Source organism: Lithobates pipiens, unplaced genomic scaffold (assembly GCF_037356315.1).
Source record: "Lithobates pipiens isolate NorthernLeopardFrog02 unplaced genomic scaffold, aLitPip1_a1.2 Scaffold_18, whole genome shotgun sequence".
Classification (NCBI taxonomy): Eukaryota; Metazoa; Chordata; class Amphibia; order Anura; family Ranidae; genus Lithobates; species Lithobates pipiens.
The window spans coordinates 61,356,305-61,378,033 of record NW_027507758.1 but is presented as its reverse complement, the minus strand read 5'-3'; positions in this window follow the sequence as shown (position 1 = coordinate 61,378,033).

Here is a 21,729-nt window from a genome sequence, read left to right as displayed (position 1 = left end):
ATATATCAGGTAGTTGGGTCAGTGTATGTGTAATGGTCAGGAAAGGTAAGTCTATGTGTCAGGTAGGTAGGTCCGTGTAGGTGTGTAATGGTCAGGTAGGTAGGTCAGTATATTGTGTCAAGTAGGTGGGACAGTGTATAGTGTCAGGTAGGTGGTTCAATGTATGTGTAATGGTCAGGTAGGTCAGTGTATGTGTCAGGTAGTTAGGTCAGTGTGTGTGTGTAATGGTCAGGTAGGTCAGTGTATAGTGTCAGGTAGGTGGTTTACTGTAAGTGTAATGGTCAGGTAGGTCAGTGTATGTGTCAGGTAGGTAGGTAAGTGTGTGTGTGTGTGTGTGTGTGTGTGTGTGTGTGTGTGTGTGTGTGTGTGTAATGGTCAGGTACGTGAGTATATATGTCAGGTAAGTGTATGTGTCAGGTAGGTAGGTCATTGTATTGTGTCAGGTAGGTGGGACAGTGTATGTGTCAGGTAGGTGGGACAGTGTATGTGTGTAATGGTCAGGTAGGTGGTTCAGTGTGTGTGTAATGGTCAGGAATTTTCAGTGTATGTGTGTAATGGTTTAGGTAGGTGGTTCAGTGTATGTGTGTAATGGTCAGGTAGGTCAGTGTGTGTGTCAGGTAGTTGGGTCAGTGTATGTGTGTAATGGTCAGGTAGGTCAGTGTATGTGTCAGGTAGGTGGGATAGTGTATGTGTAATGGTCAGGTAGGTGGTTCAGTGTATGTGTAATGGTCAGGAAAGGTAAGTCTATGTGTCAGGTAAGTGGGTCTGTGTAGGTGTGTAATGGTCAGGTAGGTAAGTGTATGTGTCAGGTAGGTAGGTCAGTGTGTGTGTAATGGTCAGGTAGGTCAGTGTATGTGTCAGGTAGGTAGGTCATTGTATTGTGTCAGGTAGGTGGGACAGTGTATGTGTAATGGTCAGGTAGGTCAGTGTATGTGGGGGGGTCAGAGGTTGTGCAGAAATGGTGCAGGGGGGTCAGGGGCTGTGCGGACATGGTGTAGGGGGGTCAGAGGCTGTGTGGACATGTATTGTGTCAGGTAGGTGGGTCAGTGTATTTGTGTTATAGTCAGGTAGGTCAGTTGATGAGTCAGGTAAGTGGGTCAGGGTATTGTGTCAGGTAGGTGGGCCAGTGTATGTGTGTAATGATCAGGAAAGGTCAGTGTATTGTGTCAGGTAGGTGGGACAGTGTATGTGTAATGGTCAGGTAGGTCAGTTTATGTGTCAGGTAGGTAGGCCAGTGTGTGTGTGTAATGGTCAGGTAGGTAAGTGTATGTGTCAGGTAGGTAGGACACTGTATTGTGTCAGGTAGGTGGCACAGTGTATGTGTAATGGTCAGGAGGTCAGTGTATGTGTCAGGTAGGTAGGTCAGTGTGTGTGTGAGTAATGGTCAGGTAGGTTAGTGTATGTGTCAGGTAGGTGGTTCAGTGTATGTGTAATGGTCAGGTAGGTCAGTGTATGTGTCAGGTAGGTGGGTCAGTGTAGGTGTGTAATGGTCAGGTAGGTAGGTCAGTGTATGTGTCAGGTAGGTAGGTCAGTGTGTGTGTAATGGTCAGGTAGGTCAGTGTATGTGTCAGGTAGGTAGGTCAGTGTATTGTGTCAGCTAGGTAGGTCAGTGTGTGTGTGTGTGTGTGTGTGTGTAATGGTCAGGTAGGTGGTTCAGAGTATGTGTAATGGTTAGGTAGGTCCGCTTATGAGTCAGGCAGGTGGATCAGTGTATTTGTGTAATGGTCAGATAGGTAGGTCAGTGTATGTGTCAGGTAGCTAGGTCACTGTGTGTAATGGTCAGGTAGGTCAGTGTATGTGTCAGGTAGGTGGGTCAGTGTATGCGTGTAATGGTCAGGTAGGTGTGTGTATGTGTCGGGTAGGTCAGCTTGTGTCAGGTAGGTAGGTCAGTGTGTGTGTAATAGTCAGGTAGGTCAGTGAATGTGTCAGGTAGGTGGGTCAGTGTATTTGTGTAATGGTCAGGTAGGCCAGTGTGTCAGGTAAATGGGTCACTGTATGTGTAATAGTCAGGTAGGTCAGTGTATGTGTAATAGTCAGGTAGGTCAGTGTATTGTGTCAGATAGGTGGGACAGTGTATGTGTAATGGTCAGGTAGGTTGGTGCATGTGTTAGTTAGGTGGGTGAGTGTATTGTGTCAGGTAGTTGGTTCCGTGTATGGGTGTAATGGTCAGATAGGTAGGTCAGTGTATGTGTCAGGTAGGTAGGAAACTGTGTGTAATGGTCAGGTAGGTAGGTCAGTGTATTGTGTCAGGTAGGTGGGTCAGTGTATGTGTCAGGTAGGTAGATCAGAGCATTGTGTCAGGTAGGTGGAACAGTGTATTGTGTCAGGTAGGTGGGCTAGTGTATGTGTGTAATGGTCTGGTAGGTGGGTCAGTGTGTGTAATGGTCAGTTAAGTCGGTGTATGTGTCAGATAGGTAGGTCAGTGTGTGTAATGGTCCGGTAGGTCAGTGTATTGTGTCAGGTAGGTGTTTCAGTGTATGTGTAATGGTCAGGTGGGTCAGTGTATTGTGTCAGGTAGGTGGGTCAGAGTATGTGTGTAATGGTCAGGTAGGTCCGTTTATGTGCCAGGTAGGTCCGTTTATGTGCCAGGTAGGTGGGTCAGTGTATGCGTGTAATGATCTGGTAGGTGGGTCAGTGTGTGTGTGTCAGGTAGGTAGGTCAGAGTATTGTGTCAAGTAGGTGGGTCAGTGTATGTGTAATGGTCAGGTAGGTCAGTGTATGTGTCAGGTAGGTCAATATGTGTAATGGTCAGGTAGGTGGTTCATTGTATGTGTAATGGTCAGGTAGGTCAGTCTATGTGTCAGGTAGGTGGGTCAGTGTGTGTGTGTGTAATGGTCAGGTAGGTCAGTGCATATGTCAGGTAGGTAGGTCAGTGTATTGTGTCAAAAAGGTGGGACAGTGTATAGTTTCAGGTAGGAGGGAAAGTGTATGTGTGTAATGGTCAGGTAGGTAAGTGTATGTGTCAGGTAGGTCAGTGTGTGTAAGGGTCAGGTAGGTCAGTGTATGTCAGGTAGGTGGGTCAGTGTATGTTTGTAATGGTTAGGTAGGTCAGTGTATTGTATCAGGAAGTTGGTTCAGTGTATGTGTAATGGTCAGGAAAGGTAAGTCTATGTGTCAGGTAGGTGGGTCCGTGTATGTGTGTAATGGTCAGGTAGGTGGATCAGTGCATGTGTAATGGTCAGGCAGGTCAGTGTATGTGTCAGGTAGGTGGGTCAGTGTATGTGTGAAATGGTCAGGTAAGTGAGTGTATGTGTCAGATAGGTGGGTCAGTGTGTGTGTAATGGTCAGGTAGGTCAGTGTATGTGTCAGGTAGGTAGGTCAGTGTATTGTGTCAAAAAGGTGGGACAGTGTATAGTTTCAGGTAGGTGGGACAGTGTATGTGTAATGGTCAGGTAGGTCAGTGTATGTGTCAGGTAGGTGGGTCAGTGTATGTGTTTAATGGTCAAGTAGGTAAGTGTATGTGTCAAGTAGGTCAGTGTGTGTAATGTTCAGGTAGGTCAGTGTATGTGTCAGGTAGGTGGGTCAGTGTGTGTGTGTAATGGTCAGGTAGGTCAGTGTATGTGTCAGGTAGGTAGGTCAATGTGTGTGTAATGGTCAGGGAGGTCAGTGTATGTGTGTAATTGTCAGGTAGGTGGTTCAATGTATGTGTAATGATCAGGTGGGTCAGTGTATGTGTAATGGTCAGGTAGGTCAGTGTATTGTGTCAGGTAGTTGGGTCACTGTGTGTGTGTGGGTGGGTGTAATGGTCAGGAAGGTCAGTTTATGTGTCAGGTAGGTAGGTGTATTGTCAGGTAGATAGGTCCGTGAATGTGTGTAATGGTCAGGTAGGTGGTTCAGTGTAAGTGTGTAATGGTCAGATAGGTAGGTCAGTGTATGTGTCAGGCAGGTAGGTTAGTGTACTGTCAGGTAAGGTGGGTCCGTGTATGTGTATAATGGTCAGGTAGGTGGTTCAGTGTGTGTAATGGTCAGGTAGGTCAGTGTATGTGTCAGGCAGGTAGGTCAGTGTGTGTGTAATGGTCAGGTAGGTCAGTGGATATGTCAGCTAGGTAGGTCACTGTGTATGTGTGTGTGTATTGGTCAGGTAGGTGGTTCAATGTATGTGTGTAACGGTCAGGTACGTCAGTTTGTGTTAGGTAGGTGGGTCAGTGTGTGTGTAATGGACAGGTAGATCAGCTTATGTGTCAGGTAGGTGGTTCAGTGTATGTGTGTAATGGTCAGGTAGTTCAGTGTGTCATCGAATTGGGTCAGTGTATGTGTGTAATGGCCAGGAAAGGTCAGTGTATGTGTCAGGTAGGTAGGTCAGAGTATTGTGTCAGTGTATGTGTAATAGTCAGGTAGGTGGTTCAGTGTGTGTAATGGTCAGGTAAGTCAGTGGATGTGTCAGGTAGGTAGGTCAGTGTATTGTTGCAAGTTAGGTGGTTTAGTGCATGTGTGTAATGGTCAAGTAGGTCAGTGTATTGTGTCACGTAGGTAGGTCAGTGTATGTGTGTAATGGTCAGGTAGGTCAGTGTATGTGTCAGGTAGGTGGGTCAGTGTATTTGTGTAATGGTCAGTTAGGTCAGTGTTTTGTGTCAGGTAGGTGGATTAATGTATGTGTGTAATTGTCAGGTAGGTAGGTCAGTGTATTGTGTCAGCTAGGTAGGTCAGTGTGTGTGTGTGTGTGTGTGTGTGTGTGTGTGTGTGTGTGTGTGTGTGTGTGTGTGTGTGTGTAATGGTCAGGTAGGTGGTTCAGTGTATGTGTAATGGTAAGGTATTTCAGTTTATTGTGTCAGATAAGTGGGTCAGTGTATGTGTGTAATGATCAGATAGGTAGGTCAGTGTATGTAATGGTCAGGTAGGTAGGTCAGTGTACTGTGTCAGGTAGGTGGGTCAGAGAATTGTGTCAGGTAGGTGGGTCAGTGTATGTGTAATGGTCAGTGTATGTGTCAGGTAGGTGGGTCAGTGTATGTGTGTAATGGTCAGGTAGGTCAGCTTATGTGTCAGGTAGGTGGGTCAGTGTATGTGTAATGGTCGGGTAGGTCAGTGTATTGTGTCAGGTAGGTGGGTCAGTGTATGTGTGTAATGGTCAGGTAGGTTGTGTATGTGTCAGGTAGGTAGGTCAGTGGGTGTGTAATGGCCAGGTAGGTCGCTGTATGTGTCAGGTAGGTAGGTCAGTGTGTGAGTGTGTGCAATGGTCAGGTAGGTCAGTGTATGTGTCAGGTGGATAGGTCAGTGTGTGTGTAATGGTCAGGTAGGTAGGTCAGTGTATTGTGTCAGCTAGGTAGGTCAGTGTGTGCATGTAATGATCAGGTAGGTGGTTCCGTGTATGTGTAATGGTCAGGTAGGTCAGTGTATGTGTCAGGTAGGTGGGTCAGTGTATGTGTGTAATGGTCAGGTAGGTCAGCTTATGTGTCAGGTAGGTGGTTCAGTGTATGTGTGCAATGGTCAGATAGGGAGGTCAGTGTATGTGTCAGGTAGGTAGGTCACTGTGTGTAATGGTCAGGTATGTGGGTCAGTGTGTGCAAAGGTCAGGTAGGTCAGAGTATGTGTCACATAGGTAGGTAGGTCAGTGTATTGTGTCAGGTAGGTGGGTCAGTGTATTGTGTCAGGTAGGTGAGTCAGTGTATGTGTCAGGTACTTGGGTCAGTCATGTGTCGGGTAGGTAGGACAGTGTGTGTGTCAGGTAGGTGGGACAGTGTATGTGTAATGGTCAGGTAGGTGGGTCAGTGTATGTGTAATGGTCAGGTAGGTGGGTCAGTGTATGTGTAATGGTCAGGCATGTCAGTTTGTGTCAGGTAGGTAGGTCAGTGCATGTGTGTGTAATGGTCAAGTAAGTCAGCGTATGTATCAGGTAGGTAGGTCAGTGTATGTGTCAGGTAGGTGGGACAGTGTGTGTGTGATGGTCAGGTATGTCAGTTTGTGTCAGGGAGGTAGGTCAGTGTATGTGTCAGGTAGGTGGATCAGTGTATGTATGTATGTAACGATCAGGTAGGTGAGTGTATGTGTCAGGTAGGTCAGTGTGTGTAATGGTCAGGTAAGGCAGTGTATGTGCCAGGTAGGTCACTGTGTGTAATGGTCAGATAGGTGGTTCAGTGTGTGTAATGGTCAGGTAGGTCAGTTTGTGTCAGATAGGCAGGTCAGTGTATGTGTCAGGTAGGTGGATCAGTGTATGTGTGTAATGGTCAGGTAGGTGAGTGTATGTGTCAGGTAGGTGGGGCAGTGTGTGTGTAATGGTCAGGTAGGTCAGTGTATGTGTCAAGTAGGTAGGTCAGTGCGTGTGTATTGGTCAGGTAGGTGAGTGTATGTGTCTGGTAGGTAGGTAAGTCTATGTGTGTAATGCTCAGGTTGGTGGTTCATTGTATGTGTAATGTTCAGGTAGGTCACTGTGTGTGTAATGGTCAGGAAAGTCAGTGTATGTGTCAGGTAGGTCAGTGTGTGTGTGTAATGGTCAGGTAGTTGGTTCAGTGTGTGTGTGTAATGGTCAGCTAGTTCAGTGCATGTGTCAGGTAGGTGGGACAATGTATGTGTAATGGTCAGGTAGGTTGGTGCATGTGTCAGGTAGATGGTTCAGTGTATGTGTAATGGTCAGGTAGGTCAGTGTATTGTGTCAGGTAGGTGGGTCAGAGTATTGTGTCAGAAAGGTGGGGCAGGGTATGTGTGTAATGGTGAGGTAGGTGGTTCAGTGCATGTGTGTGATGGTCAGGTAGGTCAGTGTATGTGTCAGGTAGGTAGGTCAGTGTATTATGTCAGGTAGTTGGGTCAATGTATGTGTAATAGTCAGGAAAGGTCAGTGTATGTGTCAGGTAGGTAGGTCAGGCAGGTCAGTGTATGTGTCAGGTAGGTAGGTCAGTGTATGTGTCAGGTAGGAAGGTCAGTGTGTGTGTAATGGTCAGGTAAGTGGGTCAGTGTATGTGTGTAATGGTTAGGTAGGTCAGTGTGTGCGTCAGTTAGGTAGGTCAGTATATGTGTCAGGTAGGTAGGTCAATGTATGTGTAATGGTAAGGTAGGTGGTTCAGTGTGTGTAATGGTCAGGTGGGTCAGTGTATGTGTGTAATGGTCAGGTAGGTCAGTTTATGTGTCAGGTAGGTAGGTCAGTGTGTGTGTATTGGTCAGGTAGGTGGTTCAGTGTATGTGTAATGGTCAGGTGGGTCAGTGCATGTGTCAGGTAGGTGGTTCAGTGTGTGTAATGGTCAGGTAGGTCAGTGGATATGTCAGGTAGGTAGGTCAGTGTGTATGTGTGTGTGTGTGTATTGGTCAGGTAGGTGGTTCAATGTATGTGTGTAATGGTCAGGTACGTCAGTTTGTGTCAGGTAGGTGGGTCAGTGTGTGTGTGTAATGGTCATGTAGGTCAGTTTATGTGTCAGGTAGGTAGGTCAGTGTGCACCATGTCCGCACAGCCCTTGACCCCCCCCTGCACCATGTCCGCACAACCTCTGAACACCCCTCCACCATGTCCGCACAGCCCCTTACCCCCTGCACCATGTCCGTACAACCTTTGACCCCCCCCTGCACCATGTCCGCACAGCTCCTGACCCCCCTGCACCATGTCCTCACAACCTCTGACCCCCCCTGCACCATGTCCTCACAACCTCTGACCCCCCCTGCACCATGTCCTCACAACCTCTGACCCCCCCTGCACCATGTCCTCACAACCTCTGACCCCCCCCCCCCGCACCATGTCCGCACAGTCCCTGACCCCCTGCACCATGTCCACACAGCCCCTGACCCCCTGCACCATGTCCTCACAACCTCTGACCCCCCCTGCACCATGTCCTCACAACCTCTGACCCCCCCCCCCGCACCATGTCCGCACAGTCCCTGACCCCCTGCACCATGTCCACACAGCCCCTGACCCCCTGCACCATGTCCTCACAACCTCTGACCCCCCCTGCACCATGTCCTCACAACCTCTGACCCCCCCCCCCCCGCACCATGTCCGCACAGTCCCTGACCCCCTGCACCATGTCCACACAGCCCCTGACCCCCTGCACCATGTCCACACAGCCCCTGACCCCCTGCACCATGTCCACACAGCCCCTGACCCCCTGCACCATGTCCACACAGCCCCTGACCCCCTGCACCATGTCCACACAGCCCCTGACCCCCTCTTGTACCATGTAAATGCAGAAATATGTTTTTTGACTTTTGTTTAACTTAAACACTTTGCTAATAGCACTAGCTACATGTTTATGGTTTATATATTGATATTTGCACTGTTTAGCACTGAAAACTATTTTTATACTTTTTTTCAGTGCCAGTAAAAAAATGGTTGCGTTTGTAAATTTTGGGGTCCTGCCAGGGTTGGCAACACTGGGTGGGACAGTGTATTGTGTCAGGTAGGTGTGTCCGTGTATGTGTGTAATGGTCAGGTAGGTGAGTGTATGTGTCAGGTAGGTGGGTCAGTGTATGTGTAATGGTCAGGTAGGTCAATGTATTGTGTCAGGTAGGTGGGTTAATGTATGTGTGTAATGGTAAGGTAGGTGGTTCAGTGTATGTGTAATGGTCAGGTGGATCAGTGTATGTGTAATGGTCAGGTAGGTCAGTGTATCTGTCAGGTAGATGGGTCAGTGTATGTGTGTAATGGTCAGGTAGGTCAGTTTGTGTGTCAGGTAGGTGGGTCAGTGTATGTGTAATGGTCAGGAAAGGTCAGTGTATGTGTCAGGTAGGTGGGTCAGTGTATGTGTAATGGTCAGGAAAGGTCAGTGTATGTGTCAGGTAGGTCAGTGCATGTGTCAGGTAGGTAGGTCAGTGTGTGTGTGTAATGGACAGATTGGTCAGTTTATGTGTCAGGTAGGTGGGGTCAGTGTATGTGAAATGGTCAGGTAGGTCAGTGTATGTGTCAGGTAGGTAGGTCAGTGTGTGTGTTTGTAATTGTCAGGTAGGCCAGTGTATGTGTCAGGTAGGTGGGTCAGTGTATTGTGACAGGTAGTTGGGTCAGGGTATGTGTAATGGTAGGTAGGTCAGTGTATTGTGTCAGGTAGGTGGGTCAGTGTGTGTAATGGTCAGATAGGTCAGTGTATGTGTCAACTAGGTGGGTCAGTGTATTGTGTCAGGTAGGTGGGTCAGAGTATTGAGTCAGGTAGGTGAGTCAGTGTATGTGTGTAATGGTCAGGTAGGTCAGTTTATGTGTCAGGTAGGTGGTTCAGTGTATGTGTGTAATGGTCAAGTAGGTGTGTCAGTGTCTGTAATGGTCAGGTAGGTCAGTGTATGTGTGTAATGGTAAGGTAGGTGGTTCAGTATATGTGTAATGGTCAGGGAGGTCAGTGTATGTGTCAGGTAGGTGGTTCAGTGTATGTGTAATGGTCAGGTAGGTGGTTCAGTGTATGTGTAATGGTCAGGTAGGTCAGTTTATGTGTCAGGTAGGTGGTTCAGTGTATGTGTGTAATGGTCAAGTAGGTGTGTCAGTGTCTGTAATGGTCAGGTAGGTCAGTGTATGTGTGTAATGGTAAGGTAGGTGGTTCAGTATATGTGTAATGGTCAGGGAGGTCAGTGTATGTGTCAGGTAGGTGGTTCAGTGTATGTGTAATGGTCAGGTAGGTCAGTTTATGTGTCAGGTAGGTGGGTCAGTGTATGTGTGTAATGTTCAGGAAGGTGGGTCGGTGTATGTGTCAGGTAGGTAGATCAGTGTGTGTGTGTGTGTGTAATGGTCAGGTAGGTGGGACAGTGTATGTGTAATGGTCAGGTAGGTCAGTGTATGTGTCAGGTAGGTGGGTCAGTGTATGAGTATAATGGCCAGGTTGGTCAGCTTATGTGTCAGGTAGGTGGGTCAGTGTATGTGTGCAATGGTCAGGTAGGTAAGTGTATGTGTCAGGTAGGTGGTTCAGTGTATGTGTAATGGTCAGGTAGGTCAGTGTATGTGCAATGGTCAGGTTGGCCAGTGTATGTGTCAGGTAGGTAGGTCAGTGTATTGTGTCAGCTAGGTAGGTCAGTGTGTATGTGTAATGGTCAGGTAGGTGGTTCAGTGTAAGTGTAATGGTCAGGTAGGTCAGTGAATGTGTCAGGTAGGTGGCCAGTGTATGTGTGTAATGGTCAGGTTTGGTCAGTGTGTCCGGTAAATGGGACAGTGTGTGTGTGTGTGTAATGGTCAGGAAACGTCAGTGTGTCAGGTAGGTGGGACAGTGTATTGTTTCAGGTAGGTGAGACAGTGTATGTGTGTAATGGTCAGAAAAGGTCAGTGTATGTGTCAGGTAGGTGGATAAGTGTATGTGTGTAATGGTCAGGTAGGTCACTGTATGTGTCAGGTAGGTAGGTCAGTGTGTGTGTGTTTGTAATTGTCAGGTAGGCCAGTGTATGTGTCAGGTAGGTGGGTCAGTGTATTGTGACAGGTAGGTCAGTGAATGTGTCAGGTAGGTAGGTCAGTGTGTGTAATGGTCAGGTAGGTCAGTGTATGTGTGTAATGGTCAGGTAGGTCACTGTATGTGTCAGGTAGGTAGGTCAGTGTGTGTGTGTTTGTAATTGTCAGGTAGGCCAGTGTATGTGTCAGGTAGGTGGGTCAGTGTATTGTGACAGGTAGGTCAGTGAATGTGTCAGGTAGGTAGGTCAGTGTGTGTAATGGTCAGGTAGGTCAGTGTATGTGTGTAATGGTCAGGTAGGTGGTTAAGTGTGCAATGGTCAGTTAGGTCAGTGAATGTGTCAGGTAGGTGGGTCAGTGTATTGTGACAGGTAGGTCAGTGAATGTGTCAGGTAGGTAGGTCAGTGTGTGTAATGGTCAGGTAGGTCAGTGTATGTGTGTAATGGTCAGGTAGGTGGTTCAGTGTGCAATGGTCAGTTAGGTCAGTGAATGTGTCAGGTAGGGAGGTCAGAGTATTGTGTCAGGTAGGTGGGTCAGTGTATGTGTGTAATGGTCAGGAAAGGTCAGTGTATGTTTCAGGTAGGTAGATCAGAGTATTGTTTCAGGTAGGTGGGATAGTGTATTGTGTCAGGTAGGTGGGACAGTGTATTGTGTCAGGTAGGTGGGACAGTGTATGTGTAATGGTCAGAAAAGGTCAGTGTATATGTCAGGTAGGTGGGTCAGTGTATGTATAATGGTCAGGTAGGTCAATGTATTGTGTCTGGTAGGTGGGTTAATGTATGTGTGTAATGGTAAGGTAGGTCAGTGTATGTGTCAGCTAGGTAGGTCAGTGTGTGTGTAATGGTCAGGTAGGTGGTTCAGTGTATGTGTAATGGTCAGATAGGTCAGTGTGTTTGTCAGGTACGTGGGTCAGTGTATGACTGTAATGGTCAGGTAGGTCAGCTTATGTGTCAGGTAGGTGGGTCAGTGTATGACTGTAATGGTCAGGTAGGTGAGTGTATGTGTCAGGTAGGTCAGTGTTTGTAATGGTCAGGTATGTGAGTGTCTGTTTTAGGTAGGTGGTTCAGTGTATGTGTGTAATGGTCAGGTAGGTCAGTGTATGTGTGTAATGGTCAGGTAAGGTCAGTCTATGTGTCAGGTAGGTAAATCAGAGTATTGTGTCAAGTAGGTAGGTCAGTGTATGTGTAAGGTAGGTAGGTCAGTGTATGTGTCAGATAGGTAGGTCAGTGTATGTGTAAGGTAGGTAGGTCACTGTGTGTAATGCTCAGGTAGGTGGTTCAGTGTATGTAATGGTCAGGTAGGTGGGTCAGTGTATTGTGTCAGGTAGGTAGGTCAGTGTATGTGTCAGGTAGGTGGGTCAGTGTATGTGTGTAATGGTCAGGTAGGTGGTTCAGTGTATGTGTAATGGTCAGGTAGGTCAGTGTATGTGTCAGGCAGGTGGGTCAGTGTATGTGTGTAATGGTCAGGTACGTCAGCTTATGTCAGGTAGGTGGGTCAGTGTATGTATAATGGCAAGGTAGGTCAGTGTATGTGTCAGGTAGGTAGGTCAGTGTGTGTGTGTGTAATGGTCAGGTAGGTCAGTGTATGTGTCAGATAGGTAGATCAGTGTGTGTGTAATGGTGAGGTAGGTGGTTCAGTGTATGTGTGTAATGGTAAGGTAGGTGAGTGTATGTGTCAGGTAGGTCAGTGTGTGTAATGGTCAGGTAGGTCAGTGTATGTGTCAGGTATGTGGGCCAGTGCATGTGTCAGGTAGGTATGTCAGTGTGTGTGTAATGATCAAGTAGGTAGGCCAGTGTGTGCAATGGTCAGGCAGGTAGGTCAGTGAATTTTTCAGGTAGGTAGGCCAGTGTATTGTGTCAGGTAGGTGGGTCAGTGTATGTGTCAGGTAGGTGGGTCAGTGTATGTGTAATGGTCAGGTAGGTCAGTGTATGTGCCAGGTAGGTGGGTCAGTGTATGTTTAATGGTCAGGTATGTCAGTTTGTGTCAGGTAGGTAGGTCAGTGTGTGTGTGTGTAATGGTCAGGAAAGGTCAGTGCATGTGTCAGGTAGGTGGGTCAGTGTATGTGTGTAATGGTCCGGTAGGTGTTTCAGTGTAAGGCCGCGTACACACGGGCGGATTGTCTGTCCAACTTAGTCCGCTGAACCGTGTTTCAGCGGACAATCCGCTCGTGTGTGGGCTTCAGCGGACTTTTTCAGCGGACAATCTGACGAACAAAGTCTTACGGAATTTCCGTAAGACAGTCCGTCCAAACTTGGTTTTGTCCGTCCAACTTTGGTTTCAGCGGACAGTCCGCTCGTGTGTAGGCAAGTTGGACGGACTAAGTATGGCGCATGCTCAGAAAGGGTTTACACGGCCGAAGGTTGCATTGCAGTGTATAGGACGTCGTTTTTCTAGTCCCGTCGTACGTGCCGTACACGTCATCGCGCAAGCTTTCAGCGGACTGTCTGCTCATCGTGTGTGGTCAAGTCCGTTCATGCAAATTTTGAACGGACTGTCTGTCGGATTGTCTGCCGAACTTAGTTGGGCAGACAATCTGCCTGTGTGTACGCGGCCAAAGTGTGTAATAGTCAGGTAGGTAGGTCAGTTTGTGTCAGGTAGGTGGGTCAGTGTATGTTTATTAGTAAGGTATGTCAGTGTATGTGTCAGGTAGGTCAGTGTAATGTCAGGTAGGTGGGTCAGTGTATGCGTGTACTGGTCAGGTATGTGAGTGTATGTGTCAGGTAGGTCAGTGTGTGTGTGTAATGGTGAGGTACTTCAGTGCATGTGTCAGGTAGGTGGGTCAGTGTATGTGTAATGGCCAGGTAGGTTGGTGCATGTGTCAGGTAGGTGGTTCAATGTATGTGTAATGGTCAGGTAGGTCAGTGTATTGTGTCAGGTAGGTGGTTCAGAGTATGTGTCAGGTAGGTAGGTCACTGTGTGTAATGGTTAGGTAGGTGGTTCAGTGTATGTAATGGTCAGGTAGGTAGGTCAGTGTATTGTGTCAGGTAGGTGGGTTAGTGTATTTGTGAAATGGTAAGGTAGGTTAATGTATTGTGTCAGGTAGGTGGGACGGTGTATGTGTAATGGTCAGGTAGGTTGGTGCATGTGTCAGGTAGGTGGGACAGTGTATTGTGTCAGGAAGGTGGCACAGTGTATGTGTAATGGTCAGGTAGGTCAGTGTATGTATAATGGTCAGGTAGGTCAGTGTATGTGTCAGGTAGGTAAGTTTGTGTCAGGTAGGTAGGTCAGTGTGTGTGTGTGTGTGTGTGTGTGTGTGTGTGTGTGTATGTATGTAATGGTCAGGTAGGTGGGTCAATGTATGTGTGTAATGGTCAGGTAGGCCAGTGTGTCAGGTAAATGGGACACTGTATGTGTAATGGTCAGGTAGGTCAGTGTATTGTGTCAGGTAGGTGGGACAGTGTATTGTGTCGGGTAGGTGGGACAGTGTATGTGTAATTGTCAGGTAGGTGGTTCAGTGTGTGTAATGGTCAGTTAGGTCAGTGGATGTGTCAGGTAGGTAGGTCAGTGTGGGTGTCAGGTAGGTAGGTCACTGTCTGTAATGGCCAGGTAGGGTGTTCAGTGTATGTAATGGTCTGGTAGGTAGGTCATTGTATTGTGGTATTGGTAGGTGGGCCAGTGTATGTGTGTAATGGTCAGGTAGGTTGTGTATGTGTCAGGTAGGTAGGTCAGTGTGTGTGTAATGGTCAGGTAGGTCGCTGTATGTGTCAGGTAGGTAGGTCAGTGTGTGTAATGGTCAGGTAGGTCAGTGCATGTGTCAGGAAGATAGGTCAGTGTATGTGTCAGGTAGGTAGGTCAGTGTGTGTGTAATGGTCAGGTAGGTAGGTCAGTGTATTGTGTCAGCTGGTAGGTCAGTGTGTGCGTGTAATGATCAGGTAGGTGGTTCAGTGTATGTGTAATGGTCAGGTAGGTCAGTTTATGTGTCAGGTAGGTGGGTCAGTGTATGTGTGTAATGGTCAGGTACGTCAGCTTATGTGTCAGGTAGGTGGTTCAGTGTATGTGTGCAATGGTCAGATAGGTAGGTCAGTGTATGTGTCAGGTAGGTAGGTCACTGTGTGTAATGGTCAGGTATGTGGGTCAGTGTGTGCAAATGTCAGGTAGGTCAGAGTATGTGCCACATAGGTAGGTAGGTCAGTGTATTGTGTCAGGTAGGTGGGACAGTGTATGTGTAATGGTCAGGTAGGTCAGTGTTTGTGTCAGGTAGGTGGGTCAGTTTATGTGTCAGGTAGGTCGGTCCGTGTATGTGTAATGGTCAAGTAGGTCAGTTTATGTGTCAGGTAGGTGGGTCAGTGTATGTGTAATAGTCAGGTAGGTCAGAGTATGTGTCAGGTAGGTGGGACAGTTTGTGTGTAATGGTCAGGTATGTCAGTTTGTGTCAGGTAGGTAGGTCAGTGTATGTGTGTAATGGTCAGGTAGGTGAGTGTATGTGTCAGGTATGTCAGTGTGTGTAATGGTCAGGTAAGGCAGTGTATGTGTCAGGTAGGTAGGTCAGTGTGTGTGTGTGTGTGTGTGTGTGTGTGTGTGTGTGTGTAATGGTCAGGTAGGTCAGTGTATTGTGTCGGGTAGGTGGTACTGTGTATGTGTGTAAAGGTCAGATAAGTAGGTCAGTGTATGTGCCAGGTAGGTAGGTCACTGTGTGTAATGGTCAGGTAGGTGGTTCAGTGTGTGTTATGGTCAGGTAGGGCAGTGTATTGTGTCAGGTAGGCAGGTCAGTGTATGTGTCAGGTAGGTAGGTCAGTGTATGTGTGTAATAGTCAGGTAGGTGGGTCAGTGTATGTGTGTGATGGTCAGGTAGGTCATTGTATTGTGTCAGGTAGGTGGGACAGTGTGTGTGTAATGGCCAGGTAGGTCAGTGTATGTGTTAAGTAGGTAGGTCAGTGCGTGTGTATTGGTCAGGTAGGTCAGTTTATGTGTCAGGTAGGTGGGTCAGTGAATTGTCAGGTAGGTGGGTCAGTGTATGTGTAATGGTCAGGTAGGTCAGTTTATGTGTCAGGTAGGTGGGTCAGTGAATTGTCAGGTAGGTGGGTCAGTGTATGTGCAATGGTCAGGTAGGTGAGTGTATGTGTCTGGTAGGTAGGTCAGTGTGTGTGTGTAATGGTCAGGTAGGTCAGTGTATGTGTCAGGTAGGTAGGTCAGTGTGTGTGTGTAATGCTCAGGTTGGTGGTTCATTGTATGTGTAATGTTCAGGTAGGTCACTGTGTGTGTAATGGTCAGGTAGGTAGGTCAGTGTATGTGTCAGGTAGGTGGGACAGTGTATTGTGTCAGGTAGGTGGGACAGTGTATGTGTAATGGTCATGTAGGTCAGTGTGTGTGTCAGGTAGGTAGCTCACTGTGTGTAATGGTCAGGTAGGTCAGTGTATGTGGGGGGGGGGGGGGGGTCAGAGGTTGTGCGGACATGTATTGTGTCAGGTAGGGGAGTGTATGTGTCAGGTAGGTAGGTCAGTGTGTGTGTGTAATGGTCAGGTAGGTTGGTGCATGTGTCAGGTAGGTCAATGTGTGTAATGGCCTGGTAGGTCAGTGTATGTGTCAGGTAGGTGGGTCAGTGTATGTGTGTAATGGTCAGGTAGGTTGGTGCATGTGTCAGGTAGGTCAATGTGTGTAATGGTCAGATAGGTCAGTGTATGTGTCAGGTAGGTAGGTCAGTGTATGTGTCAGGTAGGTGGGACAGTATGTGTGTGTAATGGTCAGGTAGGTCAGTGTATTGTGTCAGGTAGGTAGGTCAGTGTATGTGTCAGGTAGGTAGGTCACTGCGTGTAATGGTCAGGTAGGTGGTTCAGTGTGTCTAATGGTCAGGTAGGTCAGTTTATGTGTCACGTAGGTAGGTCAGTGTATTGTGTCAGGTAGGTGGGTCAGTGTATGTGTCAGGTAGGTGGGTCAGTGTATGTGTGTTATGGTCAGGTAGGTCAGTTGATGAGTCAGGTAAGTGGGTCAGGTATGTGTGTGTAATGGTCAGGTAGGTCAGTGTGTCAGGTAAATGGGTCAGTCTATGTGTGCAATGATCAGGAAAGGTCAGTGTATGTGTCAGGTAGGTGGGGCAGTGTATGTGTAATGGTCAGGTAGGTTGGTGCATGTGTCAGGTAGGTGGGTCAGTGTATGTGTGTAATGGTCAGGTAGGTGGATCAGTGTATGTGTGTAATGGTCAGGTAGGTGGGTCAGTGTGTATAATGGACAGGTAGGTCAGTGTATGTGTTTAATGGTGAGGTAGGTCAGTGTATGTGTCAGGAAGGTAGGTCAGTATATTGTGTCAGGTAGGTGGGACAGTGTATTGTGTCAGGTAGGTGGGACAGTGAGTGTGTGTAATGGCCAGGTAGGTCAGTGTATGTGTCAGGTAGGTGGATAAGTAAATGTGTGCAATGGTTAGGTAGGTGGTTCAGTGTATGTGTGTAATGGTCAGGAAGGTGGGTCAGTGTGTATAATGGACAGGTAGGTCAGTGTATGTGTGTAATGGTCAGGTAGGTCAGTGTATGTGTCAGGTAGGTAGCTCAGTGTATTGTGTCAGGTAGGTGGGACAGTGTATTGTGTCAGGTAGGTGGTTCAGTGTATGTGTAAAGGTCAGGTAGGTCAGTGTATTGTGTCAGGTAGGTGCGTCAGTGAATGTGTGTGATGGTCAGGTAGGTAAGTGTATGTGTCAGGTAGGTCAGTGAGGTAGGTCAGTGTGTGTGTGTATGTGTGATGTTCAGGTAGGTCAGTGTTTTGTGTCAGGTATGTGGGACAGTGTATGTGTAATGGTCAGGTAGGTGGTTCAGTGTATGTGTAATGGCCAGGAAAGGTAAGTCTATGTGTCAGGCAGGTGGGTCCGTATAGGTGTGTAATGGTCAGGTAGGTCAGTGTATGTGTCAGGTAGGTAGGTCAGTGTATGTGTCAGGTAGGAAGGTCAGTGTGTGTAATGGTCAGGTAGGTCAGTGGATATGTCAGGTAGGTAGGTCACTGTGTGTGTGTGTGTGTGTATTGGTCAGGTAGGTGGTTCAATGTATGCGTGTAACGGTCAGGTACATCAGTTTGTGTTAGGTAGGTGGGTCAGTGTGTGTGTAATGGACAGGTAGATCAGCTTATGTGTCAGGTAGGTGGTTCAGTGTATGTGTGTAATGGTCAGGTAGGTAGGTCAGTGTATGTGTGTAATGGTCAGGTAGTTCAGTGTGTCAGGGAATTGGGTCAGTGTATGTGTGTAATGGCCAGGAAAGGTCAGTGTATGTGTCAGGTAGGTAGGTCAGAGTATTGTGTCAGTGTATGTGTAATAGTTAGGTAGGTGGTTCATTGTATGTGTAATGGTCAGGTAGGTCAGTGTATGTGTCAGGTAGGTGGTTCAGTGTATGTGTCAGGTAGGTAGATCACTGTGTGTAATGGTTAGGTAGGTGGTTCAATGTATGTAATGGTCAGGTAGGTAGGTCAGTGTATTGTGTCAGGTAGGTGGGTCAGTGTATGTGTCAGGTAGGTCAATATGTGTAATGGTCAGGTAGGTGGTTCATTGTATGTGTAATGGTCAGGTAGGTCAGTGTATGTGTCAGGTAGGTGGGTCAGTGTATGTGTTTAATGGTCAAGTAGGTAAGTGTATGTGTCAGGTAGGTCAGTGTGTGTAAGGGTCAGGTAGGTCAGTGTATGTGTCAGGTAGGTGGGTCAGTGTAGGTGTGTAATGGTCAGGTAGGTAGGTGAGTGTATGTGTCAGGTAGGTAGGTCAATGTGTGTGTAATGGTCAGGGAGGTCAGTGTATGTGTGTAATTGTCAGGTAGGTGGTTCAATGTATGTGTAATGGTCAGGTAGGTCAGTGTATTGTGTCAGGTAGTTGGGTCAGTGTGTGTGTGTGGGTGGGTGTAATGGTCAGGTAGGTCAGTTTATGTGTCAGGTAGGTAGGTCAGTGTATTGTCAGGTAGATAGGTCCGTGAATGTGTGTAATGGTCAGGTAGGTGGTTCAGTGTAAGTGTGTAATGGTCAGATAGGTAGGTCAGTGTATGTGTCAGGTAGGTCAATATGTGTAATGGTCAGGTATGTGGTTCATTGTATGTGTAATGGTCAGGTAGGTCAGTGTATGTGTCAGGTAGGTGGTTCAGTGTAAGTGTGTAATGGTCAGATAGGTAGGTCAGTGTATGTGTCAGGCAGGTAGGTTAGTATACTGTCAGGTAAGGTGGGTCCATGTATGTGTATAATGGTCAGGTAGGTGGTTCAGTGTATGTGTAATGGTCAGGTAGGTCAGTGTATTGTGTCAGGTAGGTGGGAAAGTTTGTGTGTGTAATAGTAAGGTAGGTCAGTTTATGTGTCAGGTAGGTGGGTCAGAGTATTGTGTCAGGTAGGTGGGTCAGTGTATGTGTGTAATGGTCCGGTAGGTGTTTCAGTGTAAGTGTGTAATAGTCAGGTAGGTGGGTCAGTGTATGTTTATTAGTAAGGTATGTCAGTGTATGTGTCAGGTAGGTAGGTCAGTGTAATGTCAGGTAGGTGGGTCAGTGCATGTGTGTAATGGTCAGGTATGTGAGTGTATGTGTCAGGTAGGTCAGTGTGTGTGTGTGTAATGGTCAGGTACTTCAGTGCATGTGTCAGGTAGGTGGGTCACTGTATGTGTAATGGTCAGGTAGGTTGGTGCATGTGTCAGGTAGGTGGTTCAATGAATGTGTAATGGTCAGGTAGGTCAGTGTATTGTGTCAGGTAGGTGGTTCAGTGTATGTGTCAGGTAGGTAGATCACTGTGTGTAATGGTTAGGTAGGTGGTTCAATGTATGTAATGGTCAGGTAGGTAGGTCAGTGTATTGTGTCAGGTAGGTGGGTCAGAGTATTGTGTCAGGTAGGTGGGTTAGTGTATTTGTGTAATGGTAAGGTAGGTTAATGCATTGTGTCAGGTAGGTGGGTCAGTGTACGTGTATAATGCTCAGGTAGGTGAGTGTATGTGTCAGGTAGGTCAGTTTGTGTCAGGTAGGTAGGTCAGTGTGTGTATGTAATGGTCAGGTAGGTCAGTGTATGTGCCAGGTAGGTGGGTCAATGCATGTGTGTAATGGTCAGGAAGGTCAGTGTATTGTGTCAGGTAGGTCGGTCAATGTGTGTGTGTAATGGTTCAGGTAGGACAGTGTATTGTTTCAGGTAGGTGGGACGGTGTATGTGTAATGGTCAGGTAGGTTGGTGCATGTGTCAGGTAGGTGGGACAGTGTATTGTGTCAGGTATGTGGGACAGCGTATGTGTCAGGTAGGTAGGTCAGTGTGTGTGTGTGTGTAATGGTCAGATAGGTGGTTCAGTGTATGTGTAATGGTCAGGTAGGTCAGTGTATGTGTCAGGTAGGTGGGTCAGTTTATCTGTGTAATGGACAGCTAGATCAGCTTATGTGTCAGGTAGGTGGTTCAGTGTATGTGTGTAATGGTCAGGTAGGTCAGTGTGTCAGGGAATTGGGTCAGTGTATGTGTCAGGTAGGTAGGTCAGAGTATTGTGTCAGTGTATGTGCAATAGTCAGGTAGGTGGTTCAGTGTGTGTTATGGTCAGGTAGGTCAGTGTATTGTGTCAGGTAGGTAGGTCAGTGTGTGTAATGGTCAGGTAGGTAGGTCAGTGTACTGTGTCAGGTAGGTGGGTCAGAGAATTGTGTCAGGTAGGTGAGTCAGTGTATGCGTAATGGCCAGTGTATGTGTCCGGTAGGCGGGTCAGTGTATGTGTAATGGTCAGGTAGGTCAGTGTATGTGTCAGGTAGGTGGGTCAGTGTATGTGTGTAATGGTCAGGTAGGTGGGACAATGTATTGTGGCAGGTAGGTAGGTCAGTGTATTGTGTCAGGTAGGTGGTTCAGTGTATGTGTAATGGTCAGGTAGGTCAGTGTATTGTGTCAGGTAGGTGGGTAAGTGTATGTGTAATGGTCAGGAAACGTAAGTCTATGTGTCAGGTAGGTGGGTCCGTGTATATGTGTAATGGTCAGGTAGGTGGGTCAGGTTATGTGTGTAATGGTCAGGTAGGTCAGTGTGTCAGGTAAATGGGTCAGTGTATGTGTGTAATGGTCAGGAAAGGTCAGTGTATGTGTCAGGTAGGTAGATCAGAATATTGTGTCAGGTAGTTGGGTCAGTGTGTGTGTATTGGTCAGGTAGGTCAGTGTATTGTGTCAGGTAGGTGGGACAGTGTATGTGTAATGCTCAGGCATGTGGTTCAGTGTGTGTAATGGCCAGGTAGGTCAGTGGATGTGTCAGGTAGGTAGGTCAGTGTGGGTGTCAGGTAGGTAAGTCACTGTCTGTAATGGCCAGGTAGGTTGTTCAGTGTATGTAAAGGTCAGGTAGGTAGGTCAGTGTATTGTGGTATTGGTAGGTGGGTCAGTGTATGTGTGTAATGGTCAGGTAGGTTGTGTATGTGTCAGGTAGGTAGGTCAGTGTGTGTGTAATGGCCAGGTAGGTCACTGTATGTGTCAGGTAGGTAGGTCAGTGTGTGAGTGTGTGTAATGGTCAGGTAGGTCAGTGTATGTGTCAGGTAGATAGGTCAGTGTATGTGTCAGGTAGGTAGGTCAGTGTGTGTGTAATGGTCAGGTAGGTAGGTCAGTGTATTGTGTCAGCTAGGTAGGTCAGTGGGTGTGTAATGGTCAGGTAGGTAGGTCAGTGTATTGTGTCAGCTAGGTAGGTCAGTGTGTGCGTGTAATGATCAGGTAGGTGGTTCAGTGTATGTGTGCAATGGTCAGATAGGGAGGTCAGTGTATGTGTCAGGTAGGTAGGTCACTGTGTGTAATGGTCAGGTATGTGGGTCAGTGTGTGCAAAGGTCAGGTAGGTCAGAGTATGTGTTACATAGGTAGGTAGGTCAGTGTATTGTGTCAGGTAGGTGGGTCAGTGTATGTATGTAATGGTCAGGTACGCGAGTGTATGTGTCAGGTAGGTGGTTCAGTGTATGTGTAATGGTCAGGTAGGTGGGTCAGTGTATTGTGTCAGGTAGGTGAGTCAGTTTATGTGTCGGGTAGGTGGGACAGTGTGTGTGTCAGGTAGGTGGGTCAGTGTATGTGTGTAATGGTCAGGTAGGTCAGTTTATGTGTCAGGTAGCTGGGTCAGTGTATGTGTAATGGTCAGGTATGTCAGTTTGTGTCAGGTAGGTAGGTCGGTGTATGTGTGTAATGGTCAGGTAGGTCAGTGTATTGTGTCAGGTAGGTGGGTCAGTGTATGTGAAATGGTCAGGAAAGGTCAGTGTATGTGTGTAATGGTCAGGTAGGTCAGTTTATGTGTCAGGTAGGTGGGTCAGTGTATGTGTAATGGTCAGGTATGTCAGTTTGTGTCAGGTAGGTAGGTCGGTGTATGTGTGTAATGGTCAGGTAGGTCAGTGTATGTGTCAGGTAAGTAGGTCAAGGTATGTGTAATAGGTAGCTAGGCCAGGGTATTGTGTCAGCTAGGTGGGTCAGTGTATGTGTAATGGTCAGGTAGGTCAGTGTATGTGTCAGGTAGGTGGGTCAGCGTATGTGTGTAATGGTCAGGTAGGTCAGTGTATGTGTGTAATGGTCAGGTAGGTCAGTGTATTGTGTCAGGTAGGTGGGAC